Source organism: Apium graveolens, chromosome 7 (assembly GCF_009905375.1).
Source record: "Apium graveolens cultivar Ventura chromosome 7, ASM990537v1, whole genome shotgun sequence".
Lineage (NCBI taxonomy): Eukaryota > Viridiplantae > Streptophyta > Magnoliopsida > Apiales > Apiaceae > Apium > Apium graveolens.
The window spans coordinates 142,338,312-142,349,222 of record NC_133653.1 but is presented as its reverse complement, the minus strand read 5'-3'; the positions used below and the strand labels follow the sequence as shown (position 1 = coordinate 142,349,222).

At 40.9% G+C, this 10,911-nt stretch overlaps 1 non-coding gene across 1 annotated transcript; it reads right to left on the bottom strand.

Annotated features, from left to right (window-relative positions):
• Positions 1-3,646: 3,646 nt before the first annotated feature.
• LOC141675353 (small nucleolar RNA R71) lies at positions 3,647-3,753 on the bottom strand. Its single transcript, XR_012556011.1, has one exon. It is a non-coding gene; the product is annotated as a small nucleolar RNA R71 (small nucleolar RNA).
• Between the last annotated feature and the right edge of the window lie 7,158 nt (positions 3,754-10,911).

Sequence of the window (10,911 nt, the reverse complement as noted above, 5' to 3'; positions counted from 1 at the left end):
TTTGCGGGCTAGTGTAAGTTTTATTGTGTAAAGTTGTTTATATTATATTATATTATATTATAGTTTTGTATTTTATTTGGGCCTAGTATACTTCATTTCGAAGTTATACTAGTGGGTTTAGTTTTGAGTTGGAATTTATTGAAAAGAGTTTTAAAAGAAAGAGAAAAATTTATTGTGGAATTTGGATATCTTGTTTCTAGAACTGTAACCTTAAAAGATCTTGGATTAGTTTGTGATAGGAATAAATAAATTATGATTAAATACTGCAAGATGTGGGCTGCTAGGCCCAATTAAAAGATATATGATACTCAGACCGGAAAGGTTAAGCCTGATGGACCAGATCAGGCCTGATGGAATAAAGAAGGCCCAAAAGCCCTGATTATTAATTAATTTTGTAATTAATTAATAAGGTAAAAATCAGCTATTGAGAAGAGTCCCGATAAGGATATAAATCCTTATAGATTATCCTCAAGGGGACCTAAAAGGATAAGGAATCAGTTTCCTACTATTTAGGACTCCTAAGTCCATTCTAATTATGAGACTTGCCCACCAAGTCTCCTATACCAAGTCCAATTCAAGGACTCCCAACATCTATATAAGGGGCCTCACCCCAAAAATCAAAACTACGTTTTTTGGCTTGATTCTCTAATTCACAGAGATACGTAGGCATCTCGTAAAGGCAGATCGAGCCACGAAACACGAGAGCAGCCATTAAAGGCCTTGAGCTCCCGAATCTTAGTAATAAGTACAGCAAATAATAACCTTAGTTTTTTATCCATAACATTTGGCGCCGTCTGTGGGACGCGCAACAACAACCATGGCGAGAACACGGAGAACAATTGGAGCTCTAGAGGAAGGAACACCATCAGAGACAACCCAGGTGATTTCATCAACTGTGGAGGTTCCTCCCCATTCAACTTATGCATCTACTCAGGGGGAAGCCCAGACAGGGGCAACTCAACCTCAGCCACAAGGGACAACTCCCCCGACTATTCAAGGTACGAATCCTCAAGTTCAACAAGTACATATACCTGTGAATTCTCGACCCGTCGGGTATGAATATTCAACTATTGTTACTACTAACCCCCCTTACGGGATGCCCCTTCACCCTGAGGTTGCAGGAAGCGGATATGCTGGGTGAAGCGAAGCACGAGGGCAGTCACCCCCCTATATACGAGGTTTGGGTCCTATCCCTGAGGATCGGGAATTTTCTGGTCCTTACACTGAAAGAGACTCTGAATCTTCGGATGATGAAGTGGCCCCGAGAAGGAGGCGTCCTGGAAAAGAGCCAATGGCCGATGGAAGGCAACGCCCCCAAAGCACCCCAGGGGCGAATCCCCAAGAAGTGCAGGAAAGGATCAGGGCTCATGAGGCTGAAATCCAAAGGCTGAGGCGTGATTTGGAGGCTCACCAGGCCACCAGACCCCAGATACCTCCTAGGGGGAGAAATCCTCCTCCTGTCATAGACCTGGATGGTCCGGTAAGAAGAAGGGCTGCTGTCCCAAGAACTGATCCAAGCAATCTCCTTCCCCTTGGAGATCCTGATGATCCAACTCCACCCTTCACAGAAAAGATAATGAATGCCCATATCTCGAGGAAATTCAAGATGCCCACTATCAAAGCCTATGATGGCATGGGAGACCCCGCTAATTGATAAGTGGCATTTTATACCACTTAGAACGTCTTAAAATGGCTTAAATTGGTGTCTTGAAATCAAGTATTTTGTGTATTTGATGCGTTTTTCTAGTGTTCATGTATTTCAGGGTATTAGTTGCATTTCGGGGGAGGAATCATCAAGAATAAGCCTTGGCATGTGTTCACCATTGCGAGAGGAAAGGAACGGGCAGATTACGGCAAAGAAACGGAGCAAACTTGGATTTTTTCCAGTGGAGGCCTGCGCGCCGCGCGCAGCTATGCTGAGCGGCCGCGCAGCAACCTGCGCGCCCGCACAGCTATGCTGAGCGGCCGCGCAGGGTCAGGAATTTTGCTGAATTATTTTAGACTTCTACTTCTGTTTGGCTTCCAACTTCTATGTAATCTGAGTTTTATGGGACTATTATATAAGTAGATTTGAGACGTTTTCAAAGGGGGATTTTAAGAAGAAGAAGATTGTGTTTTGCGCAAGAAGGGAAGATTGGGATACCAAGGAGAAGACCTAGAAGCACAGAACAACTCCGGAAAAGAAGATCTTGTTTTCAACTTGTGATTCTTTGAATTAGTTGTAACTTTGGATGCTCGTTTTCATTCTTGTTGAACCTAGATCTCGTTTATTCGTACTTTGATTATTATTTAGTTTATTAAGACCTTGTTTATACCATGCTTTCATTGGAACCCATGGTGACGATGAGTTCGATTATGGGATAATCGTTGTCATGGGATTCTAGCGGAATTACTTATGGATTTCAATAATTAATTGTTTCGATATCTTGGTGTGTGGTGATTGATTGATATCCTAGTATTGGTTGTGCTTATTCATCTTATGTTCGTAGCTAACATATAAGATAGCGTGTTAATCTCTATTGAAGCGACAGTGAATATAGAGGTTTAGAACTTGCCATGCTAGCATAGGTTCATGTACGTGTATGCATAATTCGTAGGTAACTCTAACCGTTTTACTTGCCCTATGTAATCAAGATAGATACTTGTTCTTAAACCGATATGTTGTCAAATTCTATAGACATATAGGTTCTCAATATAATTGGTGCATATTCAGCTTCTATCTCTTTTGTGGATGTCTGGTAGAATGGTATTCGTGCAACGAAAGTTGGCGTTTATCAGTTTCGTGTTATCTGATTAGTGTCATCACCATCACATGCTAAGGTTAAGAATAATAAGGCTATTGAATGAAGTATTTAATGAAGATAGAATCCCATGTTTATCATATATATTAATTCAACTTCAATTCTCTTAGTTAATGTTATTTAGTATAATCTCTTAGTTTAATAAAAACCCAATTTGTTATTTGTCTTAGCATTGAGCGATAACCTTACATTGTTGCATAGGTGCATAAATTGAACTCAACCTAAACCAGTCTCTGTGGGAACGAATCTGATTTATATCTTATACTACTTGCGAACGCGTATACTTGCGTGAATATTAGCGCGTGTTTTCTCCCTAACAAGTTTTTGGCGCCGCTGCCGGGGACTCGATGTTAATTTTTAGTTTATGTGCTTGTCATCAGTGGTCGTTAAAGTTCACTGACTCGGATTCTTTTACTTTCACGGTTTATTTGTTTGTGTTTCAGGTACTCATTACAATGGGAGATCCAGCAGCACGAACGAAAGCCTTGATGGATTTTTCTCAACCCAAGATAAATGACATTCAATCTAGCATTGTCCGGCCAGCTATCACAGCTAATACCTTTGAGATCAAGCCTGGCATAATTCAATGGGTACAGACTTCAGTCCAGTTTGGGGGTTCTCCAACGGAAGATCCCAATACACACATTAGGGATTTCATTGCAATATGCGACACCTTCAAGTTCAACGGTGTTTCTGAAGATGCTGTGAAGCTGAGACTATTCCCATTCTCTCTGAAGGACAAGGCTAAGAGCTGGTTACACTCTCTACCAGCTGGTTCGATTACTACTTGGGAAGATCTTGCTCAGACGTTTCTTACTAAATTCTTCCCTATGGCGAAGACAGCTGCACTCAGGAATGCTATTACTCAATTTGCGCAGCAAACGGGAGAATCGCTAAGTGAAGCTTGGGAGCGCTACAAGGAGATGCTTAGGAAGTGTCCTCATCATGGAATTCCTGATTGGATGATCATCACTTGTTTTTACAATGGGTTGGGAGCACAGTCCAGACCCATGCTCGATGCAGCATCAGGCGGAGCATTATGGGCAAAGAGCTATAAGGAAGCTTATGATCTAATTGAACTAATGGCTGCTAATGAATATCAGTATCCAACCCAGAGATATCCACAGGGCAAGGTAGCAGGAGTTCTTGAAGTGGATACAGCTACGGCTATCACTGCTCAACTAAAGGCATTGTCTATGAAGATCGATTCTCTGGCTAACTATGGTGTTAAGCAGATAATTAGTGTTTGTGAGCTGTGTGCAGGTCCGCATGCGACAGAACAATGCGCTATATCTAGCGACTCAGCTTAGTTTGTGAGCAACTTTCAGAGATCGCAACAACCAGTTCCAGACACTTATCATCCTGACAACTGGAATCATCCTAACTTCAGCGGGAGCAACAATCAGAATGTGATGCAACAGCCATTCCAGCCGTTTGGAAATAAGCTGTTCAACTCTCTTGGTTTTCAGCAACAACTCCAACTTCAACAACAAACTAATGATGCAGGTCTATCTTCAAATGAAAAATCTGAATTGGAGGAGTTGAGGCTTATGTGCAAAAACCAGGCTCTTATATGCCAAAGCCAGGTTGTTTCTATCCAGAATCTGGAGAACCAAATAGGGCAAATTGCTAATGCCTTATTGAATCGACCACCAGGAACGCTTCCTAGTGATACAGAAGCCAATCCAGGAAAGTGGGAAGTTGAAGAACATGTGAACGCCATCACCTTAAGGTCTGGAAAGGTCACAAGCCCCCAAATTCAGCAAGACGAAGAGCCTGAAAAATCTCAAGATTTAGAAAATGCAGTTGTGGCTGAAGAAGATGTGCAGAAGGGAGTAGAGGTGGAACCAAGGAAGACTACTGTGGAACACACTCCTCCTGAGGGTAATACAGGGGAGAAGCAGATCTATCCTCCACCTCCTTTTCCTAAAAGGCTGCAGAAGAAAAAGCTGGATAAGCAGTTTGAGAAGTTTCTGGAGGTGTTCAAGAAACTTCATATCAACATACCTTTCGCTAAAGCTCTTGAACAGATGCCTAGCTATGCGAGGTTTATGAAAGGTATTCTCTCTCGGAAAGTGAAGCTCGATGACTTAGAGACCGTTGCTCTAATGGAGGAATGCAGTGCTGTGTTGTAAAAGAAGTTGCCTCCGAAGCTTAAAGATCCTGGAAGCTTCACTATTCCTTGCACCATCAGAAACTTGTCGTTCGACAAGTGTTTATGTGATTTAGGAGCTAGCATCAATCTGATGCCCTCATCTATCTTCAAGAAGCTTGGTCTGCCTGAGCCGAAACCAACATACATGTCATTGTAACTAGCTGACCGTTCCATCGCTTATCCACGAGGTATAGTGGAGGATGTCTTGGTCCAGGTGGATAAACTCTTCTTCCCTGCTGACTTTGTAATTCTTGATTTCGAGGAAGATAAGAAGATTCCCATTATCTTGGGAAGACCATTATTGGCTACAGGCCGAACTATGATCGATGTGCAAAAAGGAGAGCTTACGATGAAGGTTCATGATCAGAAGGTCACTTTCAATGTGTTCAAGGAAATAAAATTACCCACAGCTAAAGAGGAGTGCTTTAAAGTAGAGCAAATTCAGGTTTTGAATGCACCTCTGTGTAAGAGGAAGTTGGATGTGCCATTCGATTCTCTTGGGTTAGCAAAGCTGAAAATTTCTCAGGATCGTCTCGAGTCGTCTATTGAAGATGCTCCTACACTTGAGCTCAACCCACTGCCAAATCACTTGAGTTATTCATTCTTAGGTGCACCCCCTGACAAGGGGTTGGGATATATCTTTGATGATGTAGAGGGTAGCCGAACGGATCCTCCAGTGCCTATAGAGGGTTCTTCTCATGTGCAGCAGATAATTGATAGGACTGGTGTTGGTGATGAGCAGTATAGGCGAGTAACTAGGCGTATGGAGGCCATGCACGATATTCACCGTCATTTTGCTGCAGATTTGACACATGCTTTCGGTACTGTTGTTCGAGACACTGGTGGCGAGGTTGATTGGCCACCTGATCCTCCACCCGACGAGGGTGAATCTCCCGCTAATTAGGTATGCCTGAAATCCTTATTATTGCCTTCAATGAGGACATTGAAAATTTTAAGTATGGGGGTGGTAGTTAAGGAATATTGTGTGTATGTCATTTAGTTGCATATTCATGATAGTTTAGTTCATATATTTGCATAATTTATGCCATATAGTTTTTTTTTATGAATGTCATGTAGCTCATGCATTTACCATGATCCCTTTTGCAATGATTTATCGACTGAATTGTGATATTGATGTGAGTGTAGTGATAGCATTAAAGTGATATTAAGTTGTGTAGGTTGATATGCATGCTAGAAACAATTGTAAGTCCACTAAGTCTTAGAGAATGCGAAAGGGCTAGATTGTGTTATGATTTGGTTGTTTTCAAGGTCAATCTATTTATTATGCTTAGAATTCGATTATAGGTTCTTAGTGATAAAGACATGAAAAAGAAAAATTTTGGAGAAAAAAAATATGGAAGTTGTTGCTAGTTGTGGCTAGGCGTCAAATGGTTAGTAGCTGGCTCGCGTATGTTGCGAGTAGTCTAGGGTTGAGCAAGATGGAGCGAAACGCACTTGCTCAGAGTTTAAAAAAAAAAAAAAAATTGGCATAATTGATCAAGAGTGGGCTCTTTGGTATTCGAGTTATTAAGTTCTTAGGGGACTTTGTGCCTAGCGACCTAAGGCTTTTAGAGTCTGGGATCCGCTAACCTAACGCTCGTTATATGGATATCATTGTATAAGTCTTTTGTGGACCTCACTCATTGCACGGTCAAATAAGCATTTGAGTTGTAAATAAAAAGCACGATTCCGTAGTATGCTCCAGAGTTCTTGTAGTGTTGTATATCACTTTGTGCCTGGAATTTTTATTCTTTGTATAATCGTAGGATTGCCTTGAGGATAGTCTAGTCATAGTAATTGGTCTAGTTCCGAAGCATATCTGTTAAGCATTTGCACACACCACGTTTCTGGCTGTATGTCCGTTTGCATGAGTTTATTGATCTTTAGTTGTCTAACTGCATTCGTTGAGATGTGGCAATTTGGTTGATTAATTGTAGTAAGGGGGATCGCTGCATTTTCATATAGATTGTATTCATTCATATTTTTATTTGTTTTTGAGTCTGTGACGCTTGAGGGCAAGCATCGATTTAAGTTTGGGGTGTGATAAGTGGCATTTTATACCACTTAGAACGTCTTAAAATGGCTTAAATTGGTGTCTTGAAATCAAGTATTTTGTGTATTTGATGCGTTTTTCTAGTGTTCATGTATTTCAGGGTATTAGTTGCATTTCGGGGGAGGAATCATCAAGAATAAGCCTTGGCATGTGTTCACCATTGCGAGAGGAAAGGAACGGGCAGATTACGGCAAAGAAACGGAGCAAACTTGGATTTTTTCCAGTGGAGGCATGCGCGCCCGCACAGCTATGCTGAGCGGCCGCGCAGCAACCTGCGTGCCCGCGCAGCTATGCTGAGCGGCCGTGCAGGGTCGGGAATTTTGCTGAATTATTTTAGACTTCTACTTCTGTTTGGCTTCCAACTTCTATGTAATCTGAGTTTTATGGGACTATTATATAAGTAGATTTGAGACGTTTTCAAAGGGGGATTTTAAGAAGAAGAAGATTGTGTTTTGCGCAAGAAGGGAAGATTGGGATACCAAGGAGAAGACCTAGAAGCACAGAACAACTCCGGAAAAAAAGATCTTGTTTTCAACTTGTGATTCTTTGAATTAGTTATAACTTTGGATGCTCGTTTTCATTCTTGTTGAACCTAGATCTCGTTTATTCGTACTTTGATTATTATTTAGTTTATTAAGACCTTGTTTATACCATGCTTTCATTGGAACCCATGGTGACGATGAGTTCGATTATGGGCTAATCGTTGTTATGGGATTCTAGCGGAATTACTTATGGATTTCAATAATTAATTGTTTCGATATCTTGGTGTGTGGTGATTGATTGATATCCTAGTATTGGTTGTGCTTATTCATCTTATGTGCGTAGCTAACATATAAGATAGCGTGTTAATCTCTATTGAAGCGACAGTGAATATAGAGGTTTAGAACTTGCCATGCTAGCATAGGTTCATGTACGTGTATGCATGATTCGTAGGTAACTCTAACCGTTTTACTTGCCCTATGTAATCAAGATAGATACTTGTTCTTAAACCGATATGTTGTCAAATTCTATAGACATATAGGGTCTCAATATAATTGGTGCCTATTCAGCTTCTATCTCTTTTATGGATGTCTGGTAGAATGGTATTCGTGCAACGAAAGTTGGCGTTTATCAGTTTCGTGTTATCTGATTAGTGTCATCACCATCACATGCTAAGGTTAAGAACAATAAGGCTATTGAATGAAGTATTTAATGAAGATAGAATCCCATGTTTATCATATATATTAATTCAACTTCAATTCTCTTATTTAATGTTATTTAGTATAATCTCTTAGTTTAATAAAAACCCAATTTGTTATTTGTCTTAGCATTGAGCGATAACCTTACATTGTTGCATAGGTGCATAAATTGAACTTAACCTAAACCAGTCTCTGTGGGAACGAATCTGATTTATATCTTATACTACTTGTGAATGCGTATACTTGCGTGAATATTAGCGCGTGTTTTTGCCCTAACACTAATCATGTTAGGACATTCTCTAATGCACTGCTGCTGCAACCCGTGAATGATGCTATAAAGTGTCAGGCCTTCCCTCAAACCCTGTCGGGTATGGCTCAAAGATGGTACAGTCGCCTGCCCCCAAATTCTATTGGATAGTTTAGAGAATTAAGTCAGGCTTTTATTAAGCAATTCATCAGTGGAAGAGTCCATGAGAAAAGTTCAGCATCTCTTATGAGTCTTGTGCAGGGAGCTAAGGAATCCTTGAGAGATTACCTGAATCGTTTTACAAAGGAGGCTTTAAAAGTCCCAGACCTTGATGATAAAGTAGCCATGATAGCACTGCAACAAGGGACCAGGGATGAGTTTTTCAAGATGTCATTGGCCAAACGTCCCCCTGAAAACATGTTGCAACTCCAAGAGAGGGCAGGGAAGTATATCAAGGTTGAAGAAAGCATGAGGAAGACCGTAGTAAGTAATGAGCCCACTGGAGGCAAGAAGCGAAAAACTGATCTGGAGTATATCGCTAAGGACAAATATCCTAGAACCGAACAAAACCCTGATTCAACCCCCAAGAAGGGAGGACCTGGGCAAAAGTTCACTGAATACGCTAAGCTGAGTGCTCCTAGAAGTCAGATTTTGATGGAGATTGAAAAAGATAGAGATATTCGCTGGCCTAAGCCCTTGAAGGCTGATCCCGCCAAGCTAGATAAGAGCAAGTATTGCAGGTTTCACAAGGATGTTGGCCATGACACCGATGAGTGTAGGCAATTGAAAGATGAAATTGAGTTTTTGATTTGAAAAGGAAGATTGAACAAGTACACTGGAGATGGAGGGGACAGAAATAATAATGGAAGGAAGAACTTTGAAGATCGTAGGAGGGACCAAGACGATCAGGGGTGGAATCCCCAACCTAGACGGCCGGTTATAAATGCAATTTTTGGAGGACCGCGACGCCCTCGAGGGCCTGTGATAAACACGATCTTTGGAGGTCCAACTGCTGCTAGATTGTTCAAAAATTCCAGAAAGGCATATACTAGGGAGGTTATGCATATTGTTGGAGAAGCCCCGAAGAGGGCCAGGACAGAAGTAACATTGGCTTTTGATGATTCTGACCTAGAGGGCGTGAAGTTTCCCCATGACGACCCGCTGGTCATAACACCGATAATAGGAAATAGCCCGGTTAAGAGGGTCCTTGTGGATAATGGTGCTTCTGTGGATATCTTGCTCCACGACACCTTTCTAAGAATGGGGTATAACGACTCCCAGTTGACACCAACCGACATGCCGATATATGGATAAAAAACTAAGGTTATTATTTGTTGTACTTATTACTAAGATTCGGGAGCTCAAGGCCTTTAATGGCTGCTCTCGTGTTTCGTGGCTCGATCTGCCTTTACGAGATGCCTACGTATCTCTGTGAATTAGAGAATCAAGCCAAAAAACATAGTTCTGATTTTTGGGATGAGGCCCCTTATATAGATGTTGGGAGTCCTTGAATTGGACTTGGTATAGGAGACTTGGTGGGCAAGTCTCATAATTAGAATGGACTTAGGAGTCCTAAATAGTAGGAAACTGATTCCTTATCCTTTTAGGTCCCCTTGAGGATAATCTATAAGGATTTATATCCTTATCGGGACTCTTCTCAATAGCTGATTTTTACCTTATTAATTAATTATGAAATTAATTAATAATCAGGGCTTTTGGGCCTTCTTTATTCCATCAGGCCTGATCTGGTCCATCAGGCTTAACCTTTCCGGTCTGAGTATCATATATCTTTTTATTGGGCCTAGCAGCCCACATCTTGCAGTATTTAATCATAATTTATTTATTCCTATCATTTGCCCCCCAACTTTTGGGAAACATTGATTAGGTTTCGCAGAAGTTAAGTTTGTTTATTCCCTTACAGGGTTTCGTTTTTGCGTAAAGTGTGGAGCGACCTACACATTTACAATGAATTTTCCTTTTATTCAGGAATTATCTTAATTCTAGGAATTTTTCCCTTATTTTTGGATTTTCCCTAATTTTCTGAGATTTTTCCTTTAATTTCTGGATTTTTCCCTAATTTTCTGGGATTTTTCCTTTAATTTCTGGATTTTTCCCTAAGGTTATTATTTGCTGTACTTATTACTAAGATTCGGGAGCTCAAGGCCTTTAATGGCTGCTCTCGTGTTTCGTGGCTCGATCTGCCTTTACGAGATGCCCACGTATCTCTGTGAATTAGAGAATCAAGCCAAAAAATGTAGTTCTGATTTTTGGGGTGAGGCCCCTTATATAGATGTTGGGAGTCCTTGAATTGGATTTGGTATAGGAGACTTGGTGGGCAAGTCTCATAATTAGAATGGACTTAGGAGTCCTAAATAGTAGGAAACTGATTCCTTATCCTTTTAGGTCCCCTTGAGGATAATCTATAAGGATTTATATCCTTATCGGGACTCTTCTCAATAGTTGATTTTTACCTTATT